We start from the raw sequence: 24,764 nt of genomic DNA, 5'->3' as shown, positions 1-24,764 counted from the left end.
CCTGACTGGTCCAAGACCCAGTTTCTAGACACACACATGTAACACCTTCTCGAGATGGCAACTATTCTGTTATCCTCTAATCTCAGCCCTTCAAGCAAATGGAAGTTATTCTGAGGAGAAGTTTCTTGCTTTATCGACTCTCCCAGGTCTTGGCTTGCGAAAAAAGCCTAACTAGTTTTCTCTGATGACTTTCCCTGCTGTCAGTGACCGGGGTGTGGGTGGCCATGCCTATAGCAGTAGTGGTAGTCAGGAATCAGAGCCCAGAGGCCAGGTGCCAGAGCTAAGGATCAGAGGCCCTGATTCCGGACACCAGATCAACAAAACATGTTAGCATGGGAAAGCAGTGGATAAAGCACTGGATCCAAGGTCAGGAGTTCTGAGCTACATTACTGGTTGTGCCATGGATTCCCAGTGTGAACATAAGCATGTCACATAACTTGTCTGGGCTTCAGTCTCCCCACCTAGAGACTAAGGATAATCACGCTGACGTACCTTGCGGCATACTGATGAAGAGAGCTGTGTAAGTGGTAAGTATTATTGTTATTATTTTGCTAAGTCGTAGTATTAGTGCTGTCAACGAGCTCTTGTTCTTCTAATGCTATGGGATTCAAAGACCAGAAGTGGCTGGTAATTATTCAAAGTGGGTAGCTGAGGTGAAACCCCCCACCACCACCTTTCCCTTTAAATTTTGGGCATCACACCAAATTACCTGCTATTCTTCTTCAAGAGATTTCACCTGTGCATTTCACTCTTGGTGTCAGTGCGCAGCTATGGGATACTTTTTCCCTCAGCAGTACCCCTTGGATGGCTCAAACTCACCCTGCTGCCACACATCACAGCGCACATGTAAAAAGGGCAGAACCACACACCCTCCCAGCTCCCCCTCAGTTCCTTCTTACCACCTGCGATGATCGTTGGCCTCTGCTCAATACCAGAACTGTTCTCTCTCTCTCAGCCTTTGTAAATATAGGTTGTGAATAGACTGTGTATATATAAATATAGGTTGTGAATATATATACACACACAACCTATATTTACAAAGGCTGAGAGAGAGAGAACAGTTCTGGTGTTGAGCAGAGGCCAACGATCATCGCAGGTGGTAAGAAGGAACTGAGGGGGAGCTGGGACTAGTCTTCAGTATAATTAGAATCGTTAGTTTTTGTTGTGTTAAACTAAACTTCAGTGAGAGGCGCGCCTCCAGCCTTAGCAGATTCCTGGCACTGTTCTCCCTCACCCGTACTGAGGAGGAAATACAGAGCTTTTAAAATTTGGTAAGAGGGGTGAGGAGGAGTGGAGTAGAGAGCATCGGAAACTTAGGCACAAATTTGGAGGAGGAGTGTGTGATGGGTTGCTTCCCCCCTTTCTGGGGTGCCACCTGATGTACTGGGGTCCCACTGAGCCCACCTGTTCCACCAGCGTGGGCTCCCCCTCTCTGTGTCCTGCTGTGCCAGGCCCTCAAGCTTCCTCTAATACACACACAGGTAGGGCCACACCCAGCTGCAAAAGGACACGGACACTGAGATCAGCTCCATGTGGGAAGACAGCTTGGGGATTGCCCAGCACGCAAGTGCACACCCCCTCCGGAGTTTAAACCCAAAATTGTCTGGTCTTGTGCTGCACAGAAATCTATACAGCTCATGAAATCCATCCCCTCCTTCAATGTGGAGGAAGATATGCGCAGCTTTTTGCCCCACCAGGTATAAATTACACAAACTGGTTTGAGAATAAACAAAAAATAAGTTTATTAACTACAAAGGTAGATTGTAAATGATTATAAGGGATAGCAAACAGATTAAAGCAGATTACTGAGCAAATAAAACAAACACGCCAGTGATTCAACCTCCAGTACCGAATTTTCCTGCTTCCTCAACAGCCGGCGCTCAGTACCATCTATGATGGCGTCGCTCCACCCATTGCCAGGCTCTTGGCACTGGTTCCCAGCACTGACAGATCAGCCCCTCCATGGTCAGAGGACAGCAAATCTTCATTGCTGGAGTCACAGGTAGGATCTTACATCTAACAACACTGAAGCAGGGCCTACCAGTCTGCTCAAAGAGCATCTTCCCCAACCTACCCCCATGACCCTTCAATGGGACCTGCCCTGGGAATGTGGGAATGCCCTGCCCCATACCAGTGGGTGTTTTGGAACCCTTGGGGTTTTCCCCAGCTTTCAGATCTTCCCCACACCGTGCGTACTTAGTATCCTCATCTAGAGGGCAGAGTCTATGCACAGAGCAACTCCGTCCCCAGAGTCCAGTACCAGGCCTGGTACCGAGCATCAGAACAGCAGCAAAAGCTGGTAGAAGAGATTCTACCTGCTCCAGTCTTGGATTCCTCTTCGTCCTCTCCAGATGACGCTGTTTCATCCAGGACAAATTCACCCACTCCTGATGATTTTAAAGTTTATCAGGAGTTGTTAAAGAGAGTAACTGCAGACTTAGGTGTACAGGTGGAAGAGGTCAGGTAGTCCTCACATTGCCTAGTGGACCTTTTTTCATCAGTGTGTCTCTCCAGCATACCTCTGCCAATTAATGAGGCAGTACTAGATCCGATAAAGGCTTTATGGCAGACTCCATCTTCTTTTCCTCCCACCTGTAAAAGGGCAGAAAGAAAGCACTATGTACTCTCTGAAGGTTTTGAGTACATGTACATATATGAGTTTATATTCACTCACCTCCAAGCTCATTAGTCATCATAGTGGCTAATGAGAGTGACAGGGCACCAGGCTTCCATCCCAAAATCAAAAGACTATAAGAGGCTAGACTTATTTGGCAGAAAGATTTATTCAACAGGGATCTGCAGCTGCATATCACTAATGGGATGATACAATTTCAATTTGTGGGACCCTATGGAAAAGTTCAGAGAGCTGTTTTCGGGGAATGCTAGGCAGGAGTTCTCTTCCCTGGTCAATGAGAGCAGATTAGTCATGAGAACTTTACGGCAAGCGGGGCTGGACACACCTGACTCAGCAGCTAGAATCATGTGCCTCCTCAGTGGCCATGTGTAGATCATCCTGGTTGCAGACTTCTGGTCTTCCCCAGTAAGTCCGGAGTACTATCCAGGACTTGCCATTCAATGGTCCTTCTCTAGTTTTGAACCAAATGGACAGCAAGCTCAATGGACTCAACCTATGGATTTCAAGGTGGCTCTAGAGACCTTTATACCCACGTGCCATGCTTAGGAAGCACTATCGGCCACAGGAGACACACTGATATTCCACATCTCCTTCTCAGCAGGACCTGCCAAAAACAGGTCTATGGGTTAGGCATAGGTCTCCCCATCCCGCTGCTTTGGCTCTAGCTCCAGGCCCTTCAAGGCACCTGGGAAATGCAAAGAAGGCAATTTGATGCCATACCAGTCTTCATCTCTCCAGACCTGAACTCCCTCACTAGTAAACTATCTATTCCACTCCCACAGTGCTTGGTCCTGAATTACTTCAGACCAGTGGGTCTTGAGCACTGTGGAAGTGGGATATGCTCTCCAGTTTGCTTCTACCCCTCCCGGTCCCTCTTCAGAGACCACTCTCACAAGAAACTCTTTATTCATGAAGTACAATCGCTCCTTCTCTTGGGAGCCATAGAGGAGGTTCCATGTGGTCTCAGAGAGAAGGGGTTTTATTCCCAGTGTTTCCTAATTCCAAATGCAAATGGGGATGTTCAGACCAATTTTAGACCAGTGTCATCTCAGCAAATTCTTAAAAAAGATAAAGTTTTCCATGGTCACCCTAGCTTCTATTATCCCTTCCCTGGATGCTGGGGACTAGTATGTTTCCCTTGACTTAAAAGTTGTCTATTTCCAAGTGGCAATCAATCAGTCTCACAGGAAGTACCTCTGATTTCTGGTAAATCAAAATCTTGACCAGTTCACTCTACTACCTTTTGACTTGTCAGCAGCTCCCAGGGTCTTTACAAAGATCATGGCAGTAGTAGCTGCATTCCTCGGGAGTACAGATTTGCCACTACCTTGGTGAGTGGCTTGTCAACAGCCAATCCAAACTGTAAGTGCAGAACAGTGTTGCCCTGATCCAGCCAATGTTAAATGCTCTGGGACTGTTAATCAAATCTCTCTTCTCCAGGTTCCAGGCAATCTGACCAATTGTTACAAGTTTGAAGGCTCACCTGCTCACAGCAGCACAAAACTGTTTGAGGCTTCTGGGTCACATGGCCTCTTTCACTTACATGGTTCAATATGCCAGACTGCACCTCAGAACTCTGCAGAGCTAGCTGGCATCAGTCTACTCACCAAGCACCATCAGTTAGACTCGGTGGTAAGACTGCTCTCCTACGTCCTCACTTCCCTAGATTGGTGGACAAACCCATCCAGTGTATGTGCAGATGTCCCATTTGCTTGCCTGTAGTTGACACTCATGCTAGCGACAGATGCTTCTGCTCTGGGATAGGGAGCCCATCTGGATTCTCCAGAGGGTCTATGATCCTTAACTTTACACATCAATGTCAGAGAACTGAAAGCTGTCAGACTGACATGCCAAGTATTTCTATTGTGGATCAGGGGAAGCAGCCTGTTAGTCCTCACAGACAAGACAGTGGGGGAAAGCCCACTCTTCTTCACTCTGTCAAGAAGTGACTCTACTCTGGGAGCTCTGTATGGCCAACTGGATAGATCTAGAAGCATCTTACTGGCCAGGCATACAGAATGATCTAGCAGATCACCTGAGAAGATTGTTTACAAGTCACCACAAGTGGTCTCTTCACCCAAACAGATCTTCCAGCAGTGGGGATTTCCCCAGTGGACTTGTTTGTGACAAAGACCAACAGAAAGAGTCAGCAGCTCTGCTCCCTGTGGGATCACAGCCCAGGTCCCATAACAGAGGCCTTTTTACTGATGTGGTCAGACAGGCTTCTCCATGCTTTCCCACCAATCCTGCTCATTTACAGGATATCTCTAAAGATAAGACAGGACCAGGCCAGCCCATCAGCACTGGTTCCCCACTCTCCTGGCACTGTCAGTGAAACCTCCAATTTCACTTCCACCTGACTCAGACCTAATCTCCAGGATCAGTCACCTACTCCATCCGAGCCTACAATCCCTTCACTTAACTGCATAGATGCTCCATGGCTAGACATTCGAGAGCAGGCTTGCTTGAAAGACATTCAAGAGGTCCTGCTAAATAGTAGAAAGTCTTCTACAAGAGCTACTTACCTCTCTAAATGGAAGCATTTTTTTCCATCTGGTCTTGTCAGTTTGGAGTATCACTAACCAGTTCTTCAGTTCAACATGTTCTGGACTACCTGTTATACTTGAAACACCAAGGTATGGTGGTTAGTTCCATCAAGGTACATCTGGCAACTATTTCAGCATTCCACCTGAAAGCAGACAATCACTCTGGTTTCTCAAGTGACAGGTCCATAAGGTTTTTAAGAGACTTAGTCAGGTGTAAGACCGAGTTCTACCACGGGATCTAAACTTCATTTTGTCAAGACTTATGGGTTCTCCATTTGGGAAGTTGGTTACCTGCCGTCTGCTGCATCCATCAATGAAGGTGGAATTTTTGGTAGCCATTACCTTGGTCAGAAATGTAGGGTTGATATGGGCATTAATGTAGGGGCCTCTGTGTATGATCTTTCTGAAGGACAAGGCTTACCTGCATCTTCATCCAAAGTTCATCCCAAAGGCGGTTTCTTCTTTCCACGTCAACCAGCCAATTTATTTGCCCATTTTATATTCAAAGCCACATATGGGGAGGGAGGAACAGCGTTTCCATACCGTGGATGTCAGGAGTGCCATACCGTTTTACTAGGATAGAACCAGACACTTTCATCCTCCCAGCTGTTCATACCAGTGGTGGATAGAATATGTCAATCAGTCTCCGTCCAGAAAATGTCTTCCTGGATCACATCCTGCACATGCATGTGCTACGATTTGGCTAATGTCACTCCGCCTGACAGAGTCACAGCTCATTTGATGAGGTCACAGTTGGCCTCGGCAGCCTTTCTGGCTCAAGTTCCAATTGCAGACATTTGTAGTGAAGTAACCTGATCCTCGGTCCACACATTTGCCCTCCATTACGCTGTGGCGGAAGACTCCAGGGACAGTGGTAGATTTAGAAGAGTTGTTCTCCAATCTGCATCGAAATAGACGCCAATCCCATCTCCTGTTCTTATGGCTTTAGAGTCACCAAGAGTGGAGTGCACATGTGCAATCACTCGAAGAAGAGAAAACGGTTACTAACCTGTTCCATAACTGTTGTTGTTCTTCAAGATGTGTTGCATATGCCAATTCCACAACCCACCCGCCTACCCAGCAAGACATTCCGGCAAGAAGAACTGGGGTGGGGGGTCATCTCTTCCCTTTATACCTGCACAAAGTAGCATATGGCAGGAGGGGGCATTCGAGCCACCCAACAGGTACAGCTGAGGAGAAAAGTTTCCAACAGCCATGTGCTGGGCACGCTGACACACCAAAGTGGAAGGGACGTGAAACACATCTCGACAAACAACAGTTACAGAACAGGCTAGTAACTGCTGTTTTCTCCCTGCTCTATCTTTCAAATTTTTTGCAAACCTGAAGTGCGGCGTCATTTCTTTTAGCTATACGAAGATCTGCAGACTAAATCAGTATTCCCTTATATATCTCAGTCAGCTTAACCCACTCCTTTTACGATAGATGTGACTGCACAGCAGCCCTGAGCACTGAAAAATGGCATTTTAATCAGGAGCTATTGTTTGGTAATACCAGAGCACCAAGAACATCCTTACCTAGAGGCTACATTTGCCTTTCAGCTCCTCTGCGGCAGGTTTTCTTTTGAATCTGCTTCTATTCAAGTCCTTGCAGGTTCACAATCAAATCACCAAAGATGTGTTAAACAACATAATCAGTTCATGAACACAATTTAAGGGATAAACAGCTCACACTCAACATTAGTCACCCAACATGGCCCTGCTTGGGCACAGAGGCCCAAGGACTCTTTTTGATCTAAACTAGAAGGTGCTATATTTCCTCCTGAAAACAATAGCCTTCAACAGGATCAAATAGGACTTTTTCTAACATCTAATGTGTTAACCTCACAAAAGAATTGACAGAGCTGCTAATAACAGCATTTAAAAATTATTACTCTTACCAAAGGCCTAAAGGATTTTATAGCGCTAAGGCAATTCCCCCAGACTCTAATGATAAAAATGCACTCTTCAAATCATGTTATAGGTATATCATTGCCATTACTTCGCTTATTGGTTTCTTTAACTGTAAAATATATCAAGGAGGAGAGACTGTTTTTTGCAGTCATATTTCCTGAAAAACATCTCATTAACCATGCCCCATTGTGGGCTGTTAAATCGATGGATTTAAAAATAGGTGCAGGGGAGCGGGCAGTGGCTTTTTGCAGACTATTTGCTGATCAATATGTTCTGAAATTGCCCAATATTTATTTCCACGTTGAGCTGCAAATCCCAGCCCCCCCACTCCTCTTTTGTATTTCCTTGTATTCCATTCGCCATCATTTACTATTCTCCAATACATTTTTGAGAACTGCGCCTGGCAGATTGCGACTGCTGTACAAATGTTCTCACATGAGCCCAAACTCCGATTTGTCGCAGCACATGGGGCAGAAAAATAATCTTTAAAAATAGGTCCTCGTTTCTTTTCTTAGATTGCAAAACTCCGAGCTGCCATGCACTCCCCCGTTCGTCTGAAAGTGATTAGCTGGCAAGAATAGAACTTTGGTTTCCAAGGTGCAGTGAGAGAATGCAGAGGCAGCAGAGGATATAGGCTAACTAGACAGTTATCTTGGGTGCCACAGCTCAGGGGGTGTAGCCAGGACAGCATTAGGACTAGCGTCAGGCACACACAACACGTAGCACTTTTATGTAGTGCTTTATGCTTCCAGACTGATGTACAAACATTAATCACCCTAGCAAGGCAGGTATGTATGTCCTGTATTATCCTCAGTTTACCAGTGGAGAAACTCAGGCGTGACAAGGCTCAGAAATTATTTATCAAATGATCAACCACAATGATGAAAACACCTTGCTCTGATGAAATGCTCATATGTGTCAAAGTCAGATTCAAGACTCACTGAATTTGTCTGACCACTCTGTTTATTAGCAAAGCGCTTTGCCAATGCACCCAGATATATGTGAGCCTCCTGCAAAAGCTCGAGCTAACTTATTTATTCAGATAAGCCAAAGCCAATTTAACATAGGAGACAAAAGGAAGCAGAAACTGACAAATATACATACATATCTTATTTGCATACTAACGTTTACCAATCTCCTAGCTCAGTAGGAGCTCTAAGTTAATTAGTTTGAGGACCTGTTGTCTCACACTCCTTAATATTTCTCTTCCTGACAACTATATTTCAAAAAACCTTTCAAGCAGCATTTCTTTAATGAATGATAATTTCAATATAATTCATTCTACTTTCACATATGCATAGCTCAGGGTTACTCAGATGCTGTATGACACGTTGGCCTGTACTCCGAAGACTGTCCCGGCTTCCAAGGCATTTCTGCAGATTTGCCAGCTCTACCAGTTTTCAGACCCTCCTACAGTGCTCCTAGAGTATCCCTGTCTGATTGGCTGCACTCCCCTGAATTCTAGGGAAGGGCAGCCAATCAGAGCAGCTGCATTTACTGAGAGAGAGCCCGCAGTAGCTGAACTTTCCTCTTCCCTCACTGAGAACACAGGGCTAGAGCAATCCTGAAGTCCCCTAGCCCTGAGTTCTCACAGCTGGCTGGGGAACTGGCGCTCCCTGCCTGTCCTGCAACTCCCATAGCTAACCGTGTCCCCAGGCCCAGGAGGGGGATGGTGAAGTGGCTTATGCTGAAATGCAGGGTTCTAAGGTTGAGTTGTACATGAGCTCATAGCTAGAACCAGCACATGCTGTAAACAGAAACCAATAGAGCCCTTTGCATTCCCACTTTGCAGATGAGGAAACTGAGGCCCAGAGAGATCAAACGATTCACCGAAGGCCACACAGGCAAAACTAGGATTAGAAGTCAAGAGATAGTGGCTTCTGTTATTCCATGTTTCTATTACAGTGGCATCCACAGGCTTCCTTCAGGTTCAGGGCCCCATTAGAGCAGGCGCCGTACAAACACAAGAGACACAGACCAAGTCCAGAGCTCATGGCCACCTGGCCTCTGCTCTGCAGGTGCCCCCACTTCTGCTCAGTCATGTTTTCCTCAGTTTGACTCCAGGGTCTTTTGCACAACGGTGCTTCCTTTGCAGCACTGTTTTAGTTCACCCCTTACTTAGTGGAAATTAGGCCAACTTTTTTAGAGGATCAAATGACAGAAGTAGGAGATTGGGAGAGTTGTTAGACTGGTAAGACAGAAGGGGGGAGAAATATGGGCACTGGGAAGGAGATAGCCCTAAATACTATTTTCCCCATGGGGGTCAATGCACCTAAGGGCAACCTCCATCTGCTCCAGTTGCAAGTGTGATTTTTTTGCTTTGTTTTGTTTAATATCATGTGGACCCAGAAGACGCCCTGAGCTTCTGATCTCTCTTTTTCTGCTAAGTCCTTTCTCCAGAGGTGTCTTTAGCATGGAGTAATTGCTTTGTCTACCAGGCTATTTACTACTGATGCTTTTACACTTCTAGGGATATGCCCTGTAAATCAGTGCACTGTAGAGACTAATCATTGGTTCATTTCTTTTCAATGAATGATGTTTATTGCATTTCCAGGAACCATAGCTCTCTACTCTTCCTTATTAGGAGGGGCACCTCGCGTCATAGATTTTCCATCCCACAGAGACCCACTGAGATTTCACCTTGATTTTCATCAGTTATTTACATCATGGAGGCAGACCCCGTGGCACTGAGATTACCGGAATGTGTGACAGCTGTATAGGAGAGAAAGGTGAACCCATCTGTGACGGGGTGCTCCACTCACCGGTCAGATAGCACCTCCTCCTGGTCATTCTGGGGAATAGCTCACAAGGTCAATGCCCCTTCCTGCAGTTGCACGCCATCTTCTGCCTCTCTGTCTGGGTCTGCAGCCCCATTCTCGCTCCACTCCGGCCAGGTCACCAAATGCTTTCCCCTTCCGGGGCTGGAAAATCTCTTTCCCAGAAACAGGCTCAGGCAGTCTTCCTAGTCACTGCCTCGCTGGTGCCATTTCCCCAGTGGCTGGTTGGGGAACCCAGGCCTGCCCTCTACTCCAGTTTCCAGCCAGCAGTCAAGGTTTGTTCCATCCCCGACCCTGCTGCATTTTCCTGAGCGCTTTCCTAACAACCCAGCTCTCCCTTCTTTCTCTGGATCTGCCAGCTTCACCACTCCCTCTTCCCAGGGAGCAACTGCAGGCTGCATGGCTCTGTAGCCTTCAAACACACTTCCCTCCTCCCAGGAAACGACTGCAGCCTTTCCCAACATCCCTCCTTTCTGCTGCAAATGTCCTGTCTTTATAAATCCAGCCCCACTTGTTCCTTCCCAGCTGGGCTCCCTCCCTCAGTACAGGGATTATTTAGTCACCTGATTCTCTCTGTGGCCCGTTGAGTTAATTAGCCCCCTTCTTAGACTTCATTAAACCTTTCCGGGCAAGTGTGGGGTAAACAACCCATCACACCATCCAAAAGAAAATCATGATACTTACCACTTCCAGAGCTCTTGTCCTTCCACCTGCAGCTCTCAAAGCGCCATTCAATTGCCTTTTTATATGAGGAAACCTTAGATGCCCAGAGCTAAAAGCCTCTGCCTTTTCTAGAATGAACCAGCTAGAAAACTCTAGAACATTCAATTATTTTTCTTCCCATTCCAGAGCCCTTTACATCTGCGCTGATCATATTCTTCCCAAATCAGACAAAAGGGATGGAGGGCGTGCAGAAAAGAAGAGAGAAAGTGAGGTTCAGATCTACCCTTAGCCAAGTGTATTACATTAATGGCCACATCCTGCACTAAGTCTCTTGTCAGCTGTCTTGTTTTGGGTTATGACTTTACTCTTTTTCATAAGAGTAACAAGAAAGTCCAGTAACTTACAGCTGAAGTGACATTATGTACGTGTGTTGCTTTTCCACACACAAAGTGCAAACAGGTTTCTTCAGTCCAGATGGCCTTTGGATTCACAGCCTAACAAAATAAGAAAGAACAAAACAAAAGTTTCCACAAGACAGCACACATTGCACTCCCCCCCATCTAACTGTCTATGCTGTAAAATGGCTGCCTATGACTGTAGAGAGAAGATTCCTTGTGGATTTAAAGGTACAGTAAATGTAAAACAAATGCGTAACAGGGCCATAGCTAGATTTACCACAGTAACCCTTAGTCTTCACTCCACCCACCCACGCCATTTTCTGGTTCTCTTAACTTGTTGTGTTAGGCCTTATTTAATTTATAAGCTCTTTGGGGTAGGCAACCTGCCTTCCTACATTTCTACAAAGCACCTATGGCGGGGTAGGGGGTGTATATAAATATTACTTTTTGCACTTTCCCTTCCCCCCAGAGCCCAGATATGGAGCCACAGTTCAGAGCGGAGGCCTGGATTTGGGCCCTGATTCTAAGCATTGTCCAGTCTTCCTGTTGCTTCCCCCAACCTCTCAGCATCACCATAACTGTGTATTAGTTGGCTTGCTCTCATCCACAAGGCAGGCTCACTCTGATGCTCAGTGAGGTGCTCAGCAGCACTGTATCTCATCTGACCAACCCAAATTCAGAGCAGAGCATCATCAGGCTACTGTTAACACTGCAGCCTGTGTCTCCATATACAAAGCAAACAGAATGGGAGGCCAAAAGTATCCCTTTTTGACAGTTGCATTAATTTAGGTGGACTGTATGGACTAACATAACCCAGTCGCTGTCCAACATTAAACAGTGTTAAACAACATCTGGGGCTTGGTACACAGTGACCTCCGCCTGCTTAGCAGCATGGCAAACACACCGTTAAAAAATCCTTTTAAAGATACAGAAAAGAAGGAAACAGTGAAATCATTTGCAAAGTCAAGTATTAAATAAGGCTTTTGTTTTTCACAACAGCTCTTGTTCTCTTGAGCTGCAGCTAGTTTTTAGAAGGAAAACCCCCCTCTTGTTTGACAGTCTCTTAGATGGGATTAAAGATGGTCATAATCATCCTTTGCGGAAAACAAGAAGAAGTTACTTGAGCTGGGCTGGAGATGCCATTGCTGCTGTTGTTGTCAAAGGCCAGTCTTAAAGGGAAAGTGACAGTCTCTTAGATGGTCTCAGTGCTGGTAGTAACGGTCATCCCAGGTGGTGGTTGGGATTCAGATGGAGCTGGTAGGGGTGTCCATGCCATCTGGGTCCCTCTCGCTGGCCTGGTCTGGTCAGGGCACCCCTCAGAATCAGGATGATGAAGGTCCGGGGTCCCAACAAAGGGTGGGGATGGCAGCCAGGCTTGCGCCGGTAGCCTCTGTCTGTTCTTTCGTTTCCCCACAAAGTCTCTCTTTAAGGCCCCCCAAAAGAGAGCTGATGTGTGGCATAGCCCATCGCCACACTATTGTGTCCACCAATCATCCCTAATATCCGACATACCAATTTTGGCTCATTAACTTCCGGCTCCACAGCTCCTGTTTTTAACCAGCATAATTTCAACATAGTCCTTGAATCATATCAACTTGGCCTTTCTGTCGAGCCTAATTTGGTTCTTTTGTCTCCCTTTTGTACCTTTTCCCATCGACACTTGCTATTATGGCCTTTTCGTGAACATTTACATACTATTTACAGGTGGGCTCAAGATTTCAGTAAATTTGTAGAGCCAATTGTCACAACAGGACTCCACGCAAAAGGCCCCTTAGCAATGATGCGAGCTAGTTTTATGCTTCCCCCTTGATGCTCTGAAGCTGTCTGGTTTGTTGCGTGCAGTTAGCGTTCCCTCGATCTGGCACATACACAACAGCAACAGGGTGATTTACAGACGTTATTCGGAGGGGCGATAACATAGTGCTGCTGCTAACACCATTTGTTTTTGAAGCTCCTGTTGTTCCTAATGAACATATAGTTACTACAGAGCCCCCACTGAATACTGCTCAGCATTTTACAAAGAGAACTGTGCCTGTCTGAAGCGCCGACAGGAAAGTGTGTACCATCTACTTGATGGATTATTTCCCTTTAATAAACCTTTCCTAAATGGAACTTCTTTTCCCCCCCTCCTGGCCCTAGTTCTTCAAATAAAGGCTTTTCTGATTAGATATATAGGGAACAATCCATCATTGCATTGTAGTGTCTCACACCCTTCTTGGTATGTGTCCTTTGAAGTGCCTAAATATGTATGAAGAATTTCATAAAGCCCAATTGTTCACACAGCACCTAGGTGCAGAACTTTGCAGGCTATTTATAAATGCAACAAACTCTTTGTTGTATAGTTAAATCTTCTCTTCTTTACTATCTGGTTTAATTTATTTCCAGTGCAAACGGATCACAGCCCCAGCTGCTTTTTGTGTTGTTCCCCCCGCCTCCGTAACCAGTAGCCACTCTTGTTTCATAAGCGCACAGCTTCGAGCTGAAAGCTCTGCTTTCTATGACATGTTTATTGATTTGCACAGCTAATATATTGGGCTGGTTGAATAGTTTATTAATTTTAGGTGAGTTACATAGGTGTCAGATATAATTTAGGTTTTGTCAATGCTTGTGCATTCAGCCTTTTTTATGCGTGCATATGGTTTATTGCTTTGTCTGTGAATGATATTAGGAAAAGCCTATAATATATTAGTTATATGTCAAAGAATACAGAGGCACTTGTCCAGCACATTGATTTTTGTCTGCATTAAAAGTTAGAGGCTCCGACCAAGATTTGGCCCACATAGTGCAAGGTGTTATACAAAGACATAGTGAATGAGAGGCCCAATGTAAGAGCTTCCAACCTAAATAGACATGACAGGCAAAGAGCATCAATGACATTAGGCTTAGAATCCAGGTCTCGTGACCAACCCCCCTGCCCCCGAGCAAGTGCGCTAACCACTAGAGAAGACAACCTCTCACTGTATACCTTACACTGCGGCGTTATACCGTGAGCAGAACGGCCAGCTGAGCTCACTGAATGCGGCTGTGAGGGAATATCCCTGAAGTAGGGAGGTCTGTACTATGTGCTGCCCTCTGTTGGATGGAATGTTGCCCTCAAGCGGCTGTATCTACCAGAATACCTGTTCTAAGGAGTCAGAGGGTAGGTGATACATAAGAGACTCACATACCAAGTGGGCCACAGATCGCACCTGCTTATGAAGAAAGATTTGAATTCTGTCAACCAGGCTGCTAGTGCTAGTCACTAAACTCTGGTGGCCTTTGCTTCAACACAATTATGTCTCTTCCCTTCCTGCTCCCGGATGGTAGGAGCGAGGGTTATCTCGGTTTTCTGCAACATGGGAATCCTATCGCAAGCAATGACACTGCACGTCGTTGGGATGTTTTTCAAGCAGGATTGATGTGAACGCTGAGCTTTTAAATTAACACACATTAATGAAAATGGATCTGTGATAACTATTCTAGGAGCCCTTGCACATTGAACAGCCTCATTAAGCTGATCTCTTTTTGTCTCCAAATCCATTCAAATTGTGTGTTCTCATTGTTATTGTACCCCTGAGCAGCATCTGCAGGTATGTGTGTACTGCCCCTGGTATTTCGGAAAGGCTAATGGTGTTATTGTATCACACTAGCGTCTTTTTAGAGCAAGACAAGTGAGGGCTTATAAGAACATTTTCCCAAGGATAAAGTGTTTTCACGTCTCCAGAACCCCTGGGTATTTTTAATGCAAATGCAGGGTTTACCTAAAATGAGAGAAGCGCTTTCTTTTGTTAAAAAGAACAACAATACAGTTTGCAGCAGCGAATGTGCTGCCTTGCACACATTCGGGATGATATCAAACAAGATAAAAATGGAATCGTGTGTGGAGCCGCCAAGAATGCTGCAGTGGCTTCGATCTCTAGCATATATTATGGTGAGCTTACTCGCAATGTGGAGACCGTTCAAGACATAGCTGATGCATCGTCAGACTCAGGCAGCCCATGAAATATGTATTTTCATAAAGCAACCCCTTCAGTTTGATTGAATCAACCATTCATTCTTTAGCACGTCTGCTGAACTTCTTGTATATGGGGGTTTTTTTTTGGTCTGTGTATCCTGTATATTAGTTCATTATTCAGTACTCTGGAAGCAACCTAAGTTAGGGGGCCAGATCCTTGGCACCTGGCCCAGATGCTTTGTGCTGCTAAGGCAAAATAGCGGCAAATGATCCTTCTGACAGAAGGGAATCCTAGAGAAAGTTTAACTGACTTTACACCATCTACTCGCACGCCTCCCCCCTCCCCCCAACTTCTATGCAGAGGGCATTTTTGGGACAGGGCACATCATACCTCACCTGCTTCTTAGCTGCCACAACAGTCCTTATAGAACCACAGCACCCAACATAATTTAGAGCAGCCTAAAGGCTGTTCTAAGTTTTTTGGGGGAGTGAGGGGCAGGGGCAGGTAAAGGCTGTCTTTGTCCTGGGCTGGCTCAAGATCAGGGGAGGAGAAAAGTGGTTTTAGAGCCATTTTCCTTCCTCCTGTCTTCAGCTGTGCCAAGCTTAGCTCAAGTGAAGATTGGGTCTGGAATGTTAAATTGGCACTTTGTTATAGGGGTGATATGCCCACTTGAGGCTCAAGTGTAGAATTGGGGGGCCCTAAGTTAGGGACTCAGGAGATTTCTTAGTGCCTTGACTGATTTCCATGATCAATTCCCCATTGCTGTGGCATCAGACCTCTGTAGCTGTAGTATTCCCTGCTGGCTATGGGAATGATTCCTGGCACACACACTGTAAGTCATTCATAGATTCTAAGGCCAGAGGGCCCATCACGATCAACTAGTCTGACCTCCTGTATGTCTCAGGCCATAGAACAGCCCCCAAATAATTCTCAAAGCAGATCTTGATTAAAAATTTGTCTGTGATGGAGAAAAATATCCAATCTTGATTAAAAATTGTCCGTGATGGAGAATCTACAACAAACCTTGGTAAATTGTTCAAATGGTTAATTACGCTCATGGTTAAAAATGTATGCCTTGTTTCCAGCCTGAATTTGCCTAGTTGCAACTTCCAGCCATTGGCTTGGATTGTACCTCTCTCTGCTAGACTGAAGAGCCCATCATCAAACATTTGTTCCTCTTGTAGGTACTTATAGACTGTGATTAAGGCATCCCTTGACCTTCTCTTTGTTAAGCTAAATAGATTGAGCTTTTTGAGTCTGTCACTATAAGACAGGTTTTCTAAACCTTTACTCAGTCTCGTGGCTTGTCTCTGAACCCGCTTCAATTTATCAACATCCTTCTTGACTTGTGGGCACCAGAACTGGACAGTGTTCCAGCAGTAGTCATAGAAGTGCCAAATACAGAGATGAAATAACCTCTCTACTTTTACTCAAGAGTCTCTTGTTTATGCATCCCATGACCACATGAGCTCTTTTGGGCAGAGTGTCATAATGGGACTGCTGAGCAAAGAGACCTTAGGATGAGAACTGCTAGGATCCACCCCTATTCCCCCAGGAAAAGGAGCCACTGAGATCCTCCTTCCCAAGAGCTGCAAGACAGGAGAGAAAAGAGAAATACTGGTAAGAGCGTCACAGAAAAACCACAAAACGATTCCGAGGCACTGACCCGAGTTGGCGAGGGAACAGTTTGTGCTGTGATGTTGCAACGTGTGACAGTGTGGCTGGCATGATACATGTAAACGCCAGTAAAATGCCAGTTTACCATACTAATTTTGTGGTGCTCAAGCAAACTTTTTTGGCAACAACGAAATGTCTCTCCAGCTTTTCAAGGAGGCAAGGCTTTGCTCTGTAGTATTGAAAGTGCGGTCAATGTGGCGCCCAGAGACATGGCGTTTAGCAACTCCTAATTTCTGCCTGCATAAGGCAGCAGCATTTTGTAGTTAATAATTTACATGCAGCACTGGAATGTCTTAAGATGATCTTGTCACTGAACAACAGCGGTTCTGCACAGGTAATAAAGTTGTAGGTTTTCCTGCTCAATACATACGCCAAAGCCACCAAAATCCAGCACACGGTCTCTTTATTGTTGTCAGAAACTGGTGGGAGTATTGGAAAATCAGGGAATGAAAGGAGAGAAGGTGACCACTGAATTTGTGAACTCATTCAAAATGGCTGCGACAGCTCTATAGGTCTTGTTGAGATCACAGGTGGCCTGCATTCATCTCTGCTGAATGTATGAAATGCTGAAGGTAGGGGAGCGAGTCGGCCCAAAGCTACTTTGAGTGAGTGTGCCAATGCACTAGGAAGCAGTGCTCGTGCCCTGGGATTTAGTCCCCATCTCCGGTACTTTCCCCTTACCCCTATGAACTCTGAGGCAGAGGATTAGAGGGGAGAGGACAAAATACCACAGACTAACTGTAAAAAAATAACCCACATAAAGTAAAGAAGCTTACACCGAAAAAGAGATTACAAAAAATCTGATGTAGGATAAAATTTTATGCCATTAAACTAAAATCAGAAGAAGGGAAAGGAGGTTTGTGCTGTAAATTCTCCACGGAGAGTACAGATCTAACAAACAGCCACAGCGCGGGACCAGGCTAATCTCGTTTTTCAGTTTGAACACTGACATCTGTTTGGTCTGCACCTGACAGCTCTGCAAACTGCTGCACTTCTTGTTGCCATCAAAGCAGCCAGCTGATGTCAATAGTTCAATAAGCAGAGGCAAGTTAAAAAACAATAATGGTGATGGGTGACATATTTCCATTAATGTACTAGATATGCACACAGATACATCACTAGATACCAGCTGCCAAAACAATGCAGCGTTATCTACAGCGCAGGGAAAGGCACTAGAAACAAGCGAGAAAGTGAGAGGAAATAGAACAGTGGGCAATGCAATAACATATTTATTTTTTCAATGCTGGGTCAGCTCGCAGCTCATTCGCACAAAGCACTGATAGACCAAACACACCTCTTTTGCCCAGACTTTCCACATCCGTAGTTTAGCTGCTACCAGGAGGGTTGCATTTCCCCATAATGTGGCCTCTGTATAATCACTGCATTAAGTCCGGTTCCAGCAAGGTCATTCCACACCTGGCTACTCATATTAGGTAAGCGTTAGTAACAATCGCCAGGCAGCTTCAAAGTCAGCCCCCCCCACATCTTTTGGTAAACAAACATTTAAACTTAACAGAGACCATTTAAACAGTATTTGAAAAAAGTTTAAACCAAAACAAGCTGGTGGTAAATCTACCACTATGTCCCCTTACGCGCACATGAACACACAAACCCTCTCTTTTCCCTGTGCTTGTCTATTACAGATGATTTCTCTGTCTCTATATGTCCAAAACCTCCCTTGTGGCTATAAAATGTGGCACGTGTGATTTTTTTCTTCAGACCTACAGTGTCACTCAGCCCTTTTCCAAACACTTGTTAGCAAAATAAAGTCTGGGATTCGGAACAGCATTCTAGTCCTTTGATTAATGGTTGACTGGTCTCCTCATTTTCTGGTAAAATAGGAACTCTATAGCCTGTATCCAAAGTGGTACAGATATTAAGAACCAGTCCTGACAGTGCACACAGTTCTTGGTTCTATGTTGATCAGCCATTGCATACAGAAAGCTGTCTTTGACTCTTTTATTTATAACCTCCCCGCTGTCCCAAGATTTGATTGGCTCAGTTCTCAGGCAGTGGATGTCTGGGTTGGAGGCAAGTTCTGTCCTTCACTGAAGCTCTAGTAATTACCACACCCTTTTTCTGGATAAGTCTGGAACCTTTTAACTGAGTTGGCCTGCTCTGCTCTCTGCACATTTGCAGAGCCACAGATGGTTTCAGCAAAAATCCTTGCCACCTCCCCACTGCTTCGCTCGCCATCTTTGGAATTAAATCAAATACTTGTTATCCCTTTTGACCCGGGCAATTACCCAATACTTGGAGTCTAGTGGATTGTTTCCATTAGGATGAGAAATTGCTGACTGAACTAGATGTTTCTTTGACACAATCTTATTTACAAAAGAATATACACAAAATCCTGTTTCCCTGAACATAGCAGGAATCAAACAACAGGACAAGCTTCTTTGCTCACAGTTCCAAGCCTCTTTCCAGATAGCACTCTGTGCAAAAGCGCGCACTCTCTCTCAGCTTTTCTCATTTTCATAGAATCACAGGACTGGAAGGGACCTTGAGAGCTCATCTAGGCCTGTCCCTTGCGCTCTTGGCAGGACTAAGTATTATCTAGACCATCCCTGACAGGTGTTTGTCTAACCTGCTCTTAAAAATCTCCAATGATGGGGATTCCACAACATCCCTAGGCAATTTATTCCAGTGCTTAACCACTCTGATAGTTAATAAGTTTTTCCTAATGTCCAACCAAAACCTCCCTTGCTGCAATTTAAGCTCATTGCTTCTTGTCCTACCCTCAGAGGTTAAGGAGAACAATTTTTCTCCCTCCCCCTTGTAACAACCTTTTATGTACTTGAAAACTGTTGTGTCCCCTCTCAGTCTTCTCGTCTCCAGACTAGACCAATCCATTTTTTTCAATATTCCCTTGTAGGTCATGTTGTCTAGACCTTTAATCATTTTTGTTGCTCTTCTTTGGACTTTCTCCAATTTGTCCACATCTTTCCTGAAATGTGATGCCCAGAACTGGACACAATACTCCAATTGAGGCATAATCAGCATGGAGTAGAGTGGAAGAATTACTTCTCGTGCCTTGCTTACAACACTCCTGCTAATACATTCCAGAATGTTTGCTTTTTTTGCAACAGGGTTACACTGTTCACTCATATTTAGATTGTGATCTACTATGACCTCCAGATCCCTTTCACAGTACTCCTTCCTAGGCAGTCATTTCCCATTTTGTATGCATGCAACTGATTGTTCCTTCCTGAGTGGAGTACTGTACTTTGCATTTGTCCTTGATGAATTTCATCCTATTTACTTCAGATGCTTTCTCCAGTTGTCCAGATCATTTTGAATTTGAATCCTATCCTCCAAAGTGCTTGTGTCATAAATATAAAGGGAAGGGTAAACACCTTTAAATTCCTCCTGGCCAAAGGAAAAACCCTTTCACCTGTAAAGGGTTAAGAAGCTAAGACAACCTTGCTGGCACCTGACCAAAATGACCAATGAGACAAGATACTTTCAAAGCTGGGGGGGGGAACAAAGGATTCTCTCTGTCTGTGTGTTGCTTTTGCCGGGACCAGAGCAGGAATGCAGGTCAGAACTCCTGTAAAGAATTAATAAGCAATCTAGTTAGATATGCGTTAGATTCTGTTTGGTTTAAATGGCTGATAAGTTGTACTGGAAAGAATGTATATTCCCGTTTTTGTGTCTTTTTGTAACGTAAGGTTTTGCCTAGAGGGCTTCTCTATGTTTTGAATCTGATTACCTTGTAAGGTATTTACCATCCTGATTTTACAGAGGTGATTCTTTTACTTTTTCTTCAATTAAAATTCTTCTTTTAAGAACCTGATTGCTTTTTCATTGTTCTTAAGATCCAAGGGTTTGGGACTGTGTTCACCTATGCAAATTGGTGAGGATTTTTATCAAGCCTTCCCCAGGAAAGGGGGTGTAGGACTTGGGGGGATATTGGGGGGAAAGACGTTTCCAAGCAGGCTCTTTCCCTGTTATATATTTGTTAGACACTTGGTGGTGGCAGCAATAAAGTCCAAGGGAAAAAGATAAAATAGTTTGTACCTTGGGGAAGTTTTAACCTAAGCTGGTAAAAATAAGCTTAGGGGGTTTTTCATGCAGGTCCCCACATCTGTACCCTAGAGTTCAGAGTGGGGAAGGGACCTTGACAGCTTGCAACCCCTCCCAGCTTGGTATCATCGGCAAACTTTAGAAGTGTACTCTCTATGCTATTATCTAAATCATTGATGAAGATATCGAACAGAACCAGACCCAGAACTGATCCCTGCAGGACTCCACTCAATATGTCCTTCCAACTTGACTGTGAACCATTGATAACTGTTTTCTGGGAATGATTTTCTGACCCGTTACGCACTCACCTTATAGTAGCTCCAGCTAGGTCGCCTTTGTTTATGAGAAGGGCAAGCGAGACAGCATCAAACAATCATGCTATAAGTGTGTCACTGGGGCTTCTTTGTGTGTTTCTGCTGCTTCTCTCTCTCACACACAGAGCTCTGTCAAACACTACCCAATGCCTGCATTTACCCCCCAATGAAACAGAGCACACCTTGCTGACCAGGCTCGCGTGTGACCTGTGTTTTAGGTGGTGGCGCCTATTTATTCCATAAATGAGCTAAATTCCTTTTTACCGGTATCCAGTTACATCCAGCGGCTTCAGTGAGGTTTCACTCAACCCCCAGCATAACATGCGGCCTTATGTGGTGTGTGGATTACATTATTATTCTGGTCTGGTATCTTTGTACATGCGGTTTGTGCAGGAGTAAGTGCCAACACAAAGACTCTGTGTATTTCTCTCCAAAAGTCCTGAAAAGCTAGAATTCTGGCGAGCGCTTCAGCAAGGAGTTAAGCTGAGGTGTAGAAAAGGGGATGGTAATCATAGCTATACAGCATTTACTGCCATCACTTGTTACAATAATGCATCTGGGCTCTCTTTGGTATGCTCCATTGCCTGCCTTGAATGGATGTGTGTGCATTATGATGGGCAGAGGTGTGACTGCTATGTCCTTCACACTGACGCTGGCAGGAGTCAGCAGCTCCCCACACCCTCTACCTGATCACCCACGCCCCAAGAAACCCAGGATCTAGTAGGATGGGGATCATCACCACTGGAAGTCAGTGCTCATGGAGGCTGGAGGTTATTATTTTCATTCATTGACTCAATAATTTGTGTAAGTTTAATTTTGCTGTTGTTCTGTTCTTGGCTTTTAGCAGCACTAGACTTTTCTCATGTTTCCCTCTAGCATCCAGAATCAAGAGCCATGTAAGGCAGGGTTTGTTGAGCTGGTATCCGTCTGGACCCCTCCATACAGCCCATTCACTTTCCTTCATCTGCTCCTTCCCCTCCTACTGCAGTGGGACATAGCAATCCCTGGGGGAGCAATGAGTGGATGCTGAAACGTCACAGTGAGCTAGGAGGGTTTGTTTGGGAGGACGGGGCACAATTCCTGTGTAACCTTTAACTAAAGTGTCTTTCAGCATTTCTTTTTTCACATCTCTAGCATCTGGGAGATGGTGCTGTGGTAGTCCCCAGTACAGTAAGTCTATCGGGACAGAGGGGTATGATGCATCTGCTATTTAACAAGGGATTTTTGTCTTTCTGTGGTTTTTCAGGAGAAACAAACATTTTATAAAGTCCCACGTTTCACACTTTTAAGGTCACACTTTATATTTAGTGTCCATTCATAAATGCTTAATAGCTGTTTAAATCAAGTGTTTTATATTGTTATTGACCTGTTGGTCTCTAGAGTTGTTACTTGCAATCAGTAACACTCTATTAATGTGTTTATAACCATCTGTAGCACACATTACTTATATTTATAACATGCTTATAACAGCTATCATTTATTAATGCTTTGTCTTGTTTCCAGGTATAAATACTTTATAAAGTGTAAACCATTTTAATACAATTTTATATTTTTGTTTTGTGTCTTTCACTTCAGCCCTGGGGATTGGGGTGTTGCAGGGAATGGGACCATGGAGAGCCGACAAAAGATGAATACCAACCCAGCTGCTCTTAGGCTTCCCCAGGAAGCAGGATGACTGCAAGAAGAGGAATCCCAGCTAGGCAAGGTAGGGGCAGCATCCCTCCTAGCATGGAGCTGTCATTGTGGTCATAGCCTTTTGGTATAAGTTGATTTCCCAGCCAAATTTATTAATGTGCTTTACACCCATAAACCTTCAGGACTATGGTTGATATGTGTACATGAAGGGGGTACAAGACACCTTCACCTGAAGAATGAAAAAATTAACCCTCAGAATATAAAAAATGGCAAGGCCATCACTTTGATAAGTCTCATGTTACTGGCACCATCGCAAACAGTGTCAGGTTCTGCCTCGGATAATCAGGTCTAGTGGTTGAAGTGTGTGTTACAGCTAGTTATAGAGTTGGGCCTGAGCCAAGAGTGGCTCTGGAATCGAGGTCTGGGGACAGACTGGCGTCAAAATGGACCTCAGAATCCATAGCCAAACCAGAATCAGAACTGTAGCCAGAGTCCAAAGCAGGGTGGTCAAAGTCCACAGACAAGCCAAGTTGATACTGAAGCTGGAGTCCAGATACAGGCCAAAGGTTGAATCTGGATAGTCAGCCTGAGAGTTGGGGGTGAGGGGGAGGGAAGATCAGGAGGCAAAGGCAAGGCTAGAGCGGGTCAGTGACGAGGCTGGAGCGAGGCTAGAGCAAGACAAGGATGATACTGGGGCAGGGTTTAGGCAAGGAGCAGAAGCCAGAGCAGGAGCAGGCTGGGAGTCGCTGGATTCTGGTGCACCACGAGGTTTCCTGGTGGGGTGGTGCTGTTGCTCAGACTGATCTGCAGCTCTGCTGGGGTTGTGGACACACGCGTGCCCAGGCTCTGCTCAGGGGTAGGTTGTTGCTGAATGCCTGAGGGCTGACACACGGCAGGCTCTATTGACTCACCGCAGCACCTGTTAAGACTCTGGGGGTGGGTGGGCGCAAGCCACTGGACCCAGGCGTCAAAAGACTGACTCACCACAGCAGCAGAGTGAGCAGCCCTGTTTTGGCTGCAAGTTTGCCTCTCACGTGGAGCCAATGGTATCAGGGGAAGTGGCTGGCCCATGAGCTCAGTAATGGGACATGTGCCCTTTTATCCCCAAGATCACTGTTTCAAATACAGCCCACACATTTAGGTGCTGGTTCAACAAGGCGCCTAACTTTAAATAAACGAGTGTTCCCACTGAAGGCCATGGGACTACTCACATGGTTAGAGTTAGGCACGTCCTTAAGTACCTTGCTGAACCAGGGCCATGGTGACAAAGTTATTGACATCCGACAGCTGCCTGGCAGCCTATCTGAAATGAGCTGATGGTTTCAGTATATTGTCTAATGAAGAGCTATCCGTCCCCACCACAAAAATCACCATCAGGCTGGCCCTACTATTTAACAGCCAACTCAGCAGTCTCGGTTGACAGGCTGAGGATGGAATAGGTATGGAGACGGAAGGAACCTCTCACCTCTAAAGGTCTTCCCTCCAATTTAGGGTTAAAGTGCATTGGCAAGGCATTGTTAGGAAGCTTGGACTGCTACCGTTCATGCGGTACCTGCTTTATGGAAAGACAAACAGGAACAGCACTGTGAATCTGGCACCTTTGATTAGCACTAAATTTACCTCAGAAGACAAAGATAAATCACTAAGTGTGGTCATATCAGATTTACAGTTGTGTAACAAAGCACTGTTTGGCTCATTACGTTTGAATTAATAGCTGGATGTTTCAAGGAGAAGTAAAATCAGCTTGCATTTCCAGCAAAGGACAGCAGATCAGATAAGCACAGTCCTTTACTCGAACCACTGGATGTACCAATTCTGACGGGTGTAATTTTCTATTTTAAACTCAAAAAATGAGCTCCGGCATTCTTGTTCTGAATACATTCCCACAAAACAACACCACCACTTAACTTTCGTCACAGGTAAGCCTCAGCATTAAGAATCTACACTACAGTGTGACATTTCAGCTCTCTTACCCTGACAGGTAAATGTGTAAGAAAGTTGGGAAAGATATTAGAAGTGCCAAAGTTAACAAGTGGCAGGATATTATCATATATATATATATATATATATATATATATATATATATATATATAAAAGCTTATGTTAGTGAGCACATACTGCAGAATTAAAATGCCATTTTGGAAGCCAAGGTTGAGAAACATGCAGCTTTCTTTTATTACAATGACAGCTGTTAGAGCTTGAGTCAAAGCCCATTGAATTCGACAGGAGTGTTTCCAATTACTTCAAT

The 24,764-nt window shown here is 45.0% G+C and overlaps 1 long non-coding RNA gene across 3 annotated transcripts in view; it reads left to right on the top strand.

The window, feature by feature from the left end:
- LOC140906331 (uncharacterized) overlaps nucleotides 1-24,764 on the top strand; it is a 104,450-nt gene that overhangs the window by 56,305 nt on the left and 23,381 nt on the right. For all 3 annotated transcript variants that reach the window (XR_012157067.1, XR_012157066.1, XR_012157068.2), the window contains one exon: nucleotides 22,457-22,586. This is a non-coding gene — a long non-coding RNA (uncharacterized LOC140906331). The remainder of the gene's footprint in view (nucleotides 1-22,456; nucleotides 22,587-24,764) is intronic.

The sequence above is a fragment of the Lepidochelys kempii genome, chromosome 2 (assembly GCF_965140285.1).
Source record: "Lepidochelys kempii isolate rLepKem1 chromosome 2, rLepKem1.hap1, whole genome shotgun sequence".
NCBI classification, from domain to species: Eukaryota; Metazoa; Chordata; order Testudines; family Cheloniidae; genus Lepidochelys; species Lepidochelys kempii.
Note: the sequence above shows the minus strand (reverse complement) of the source record. Positions and strands in the feature narration are given on the sequence as shown.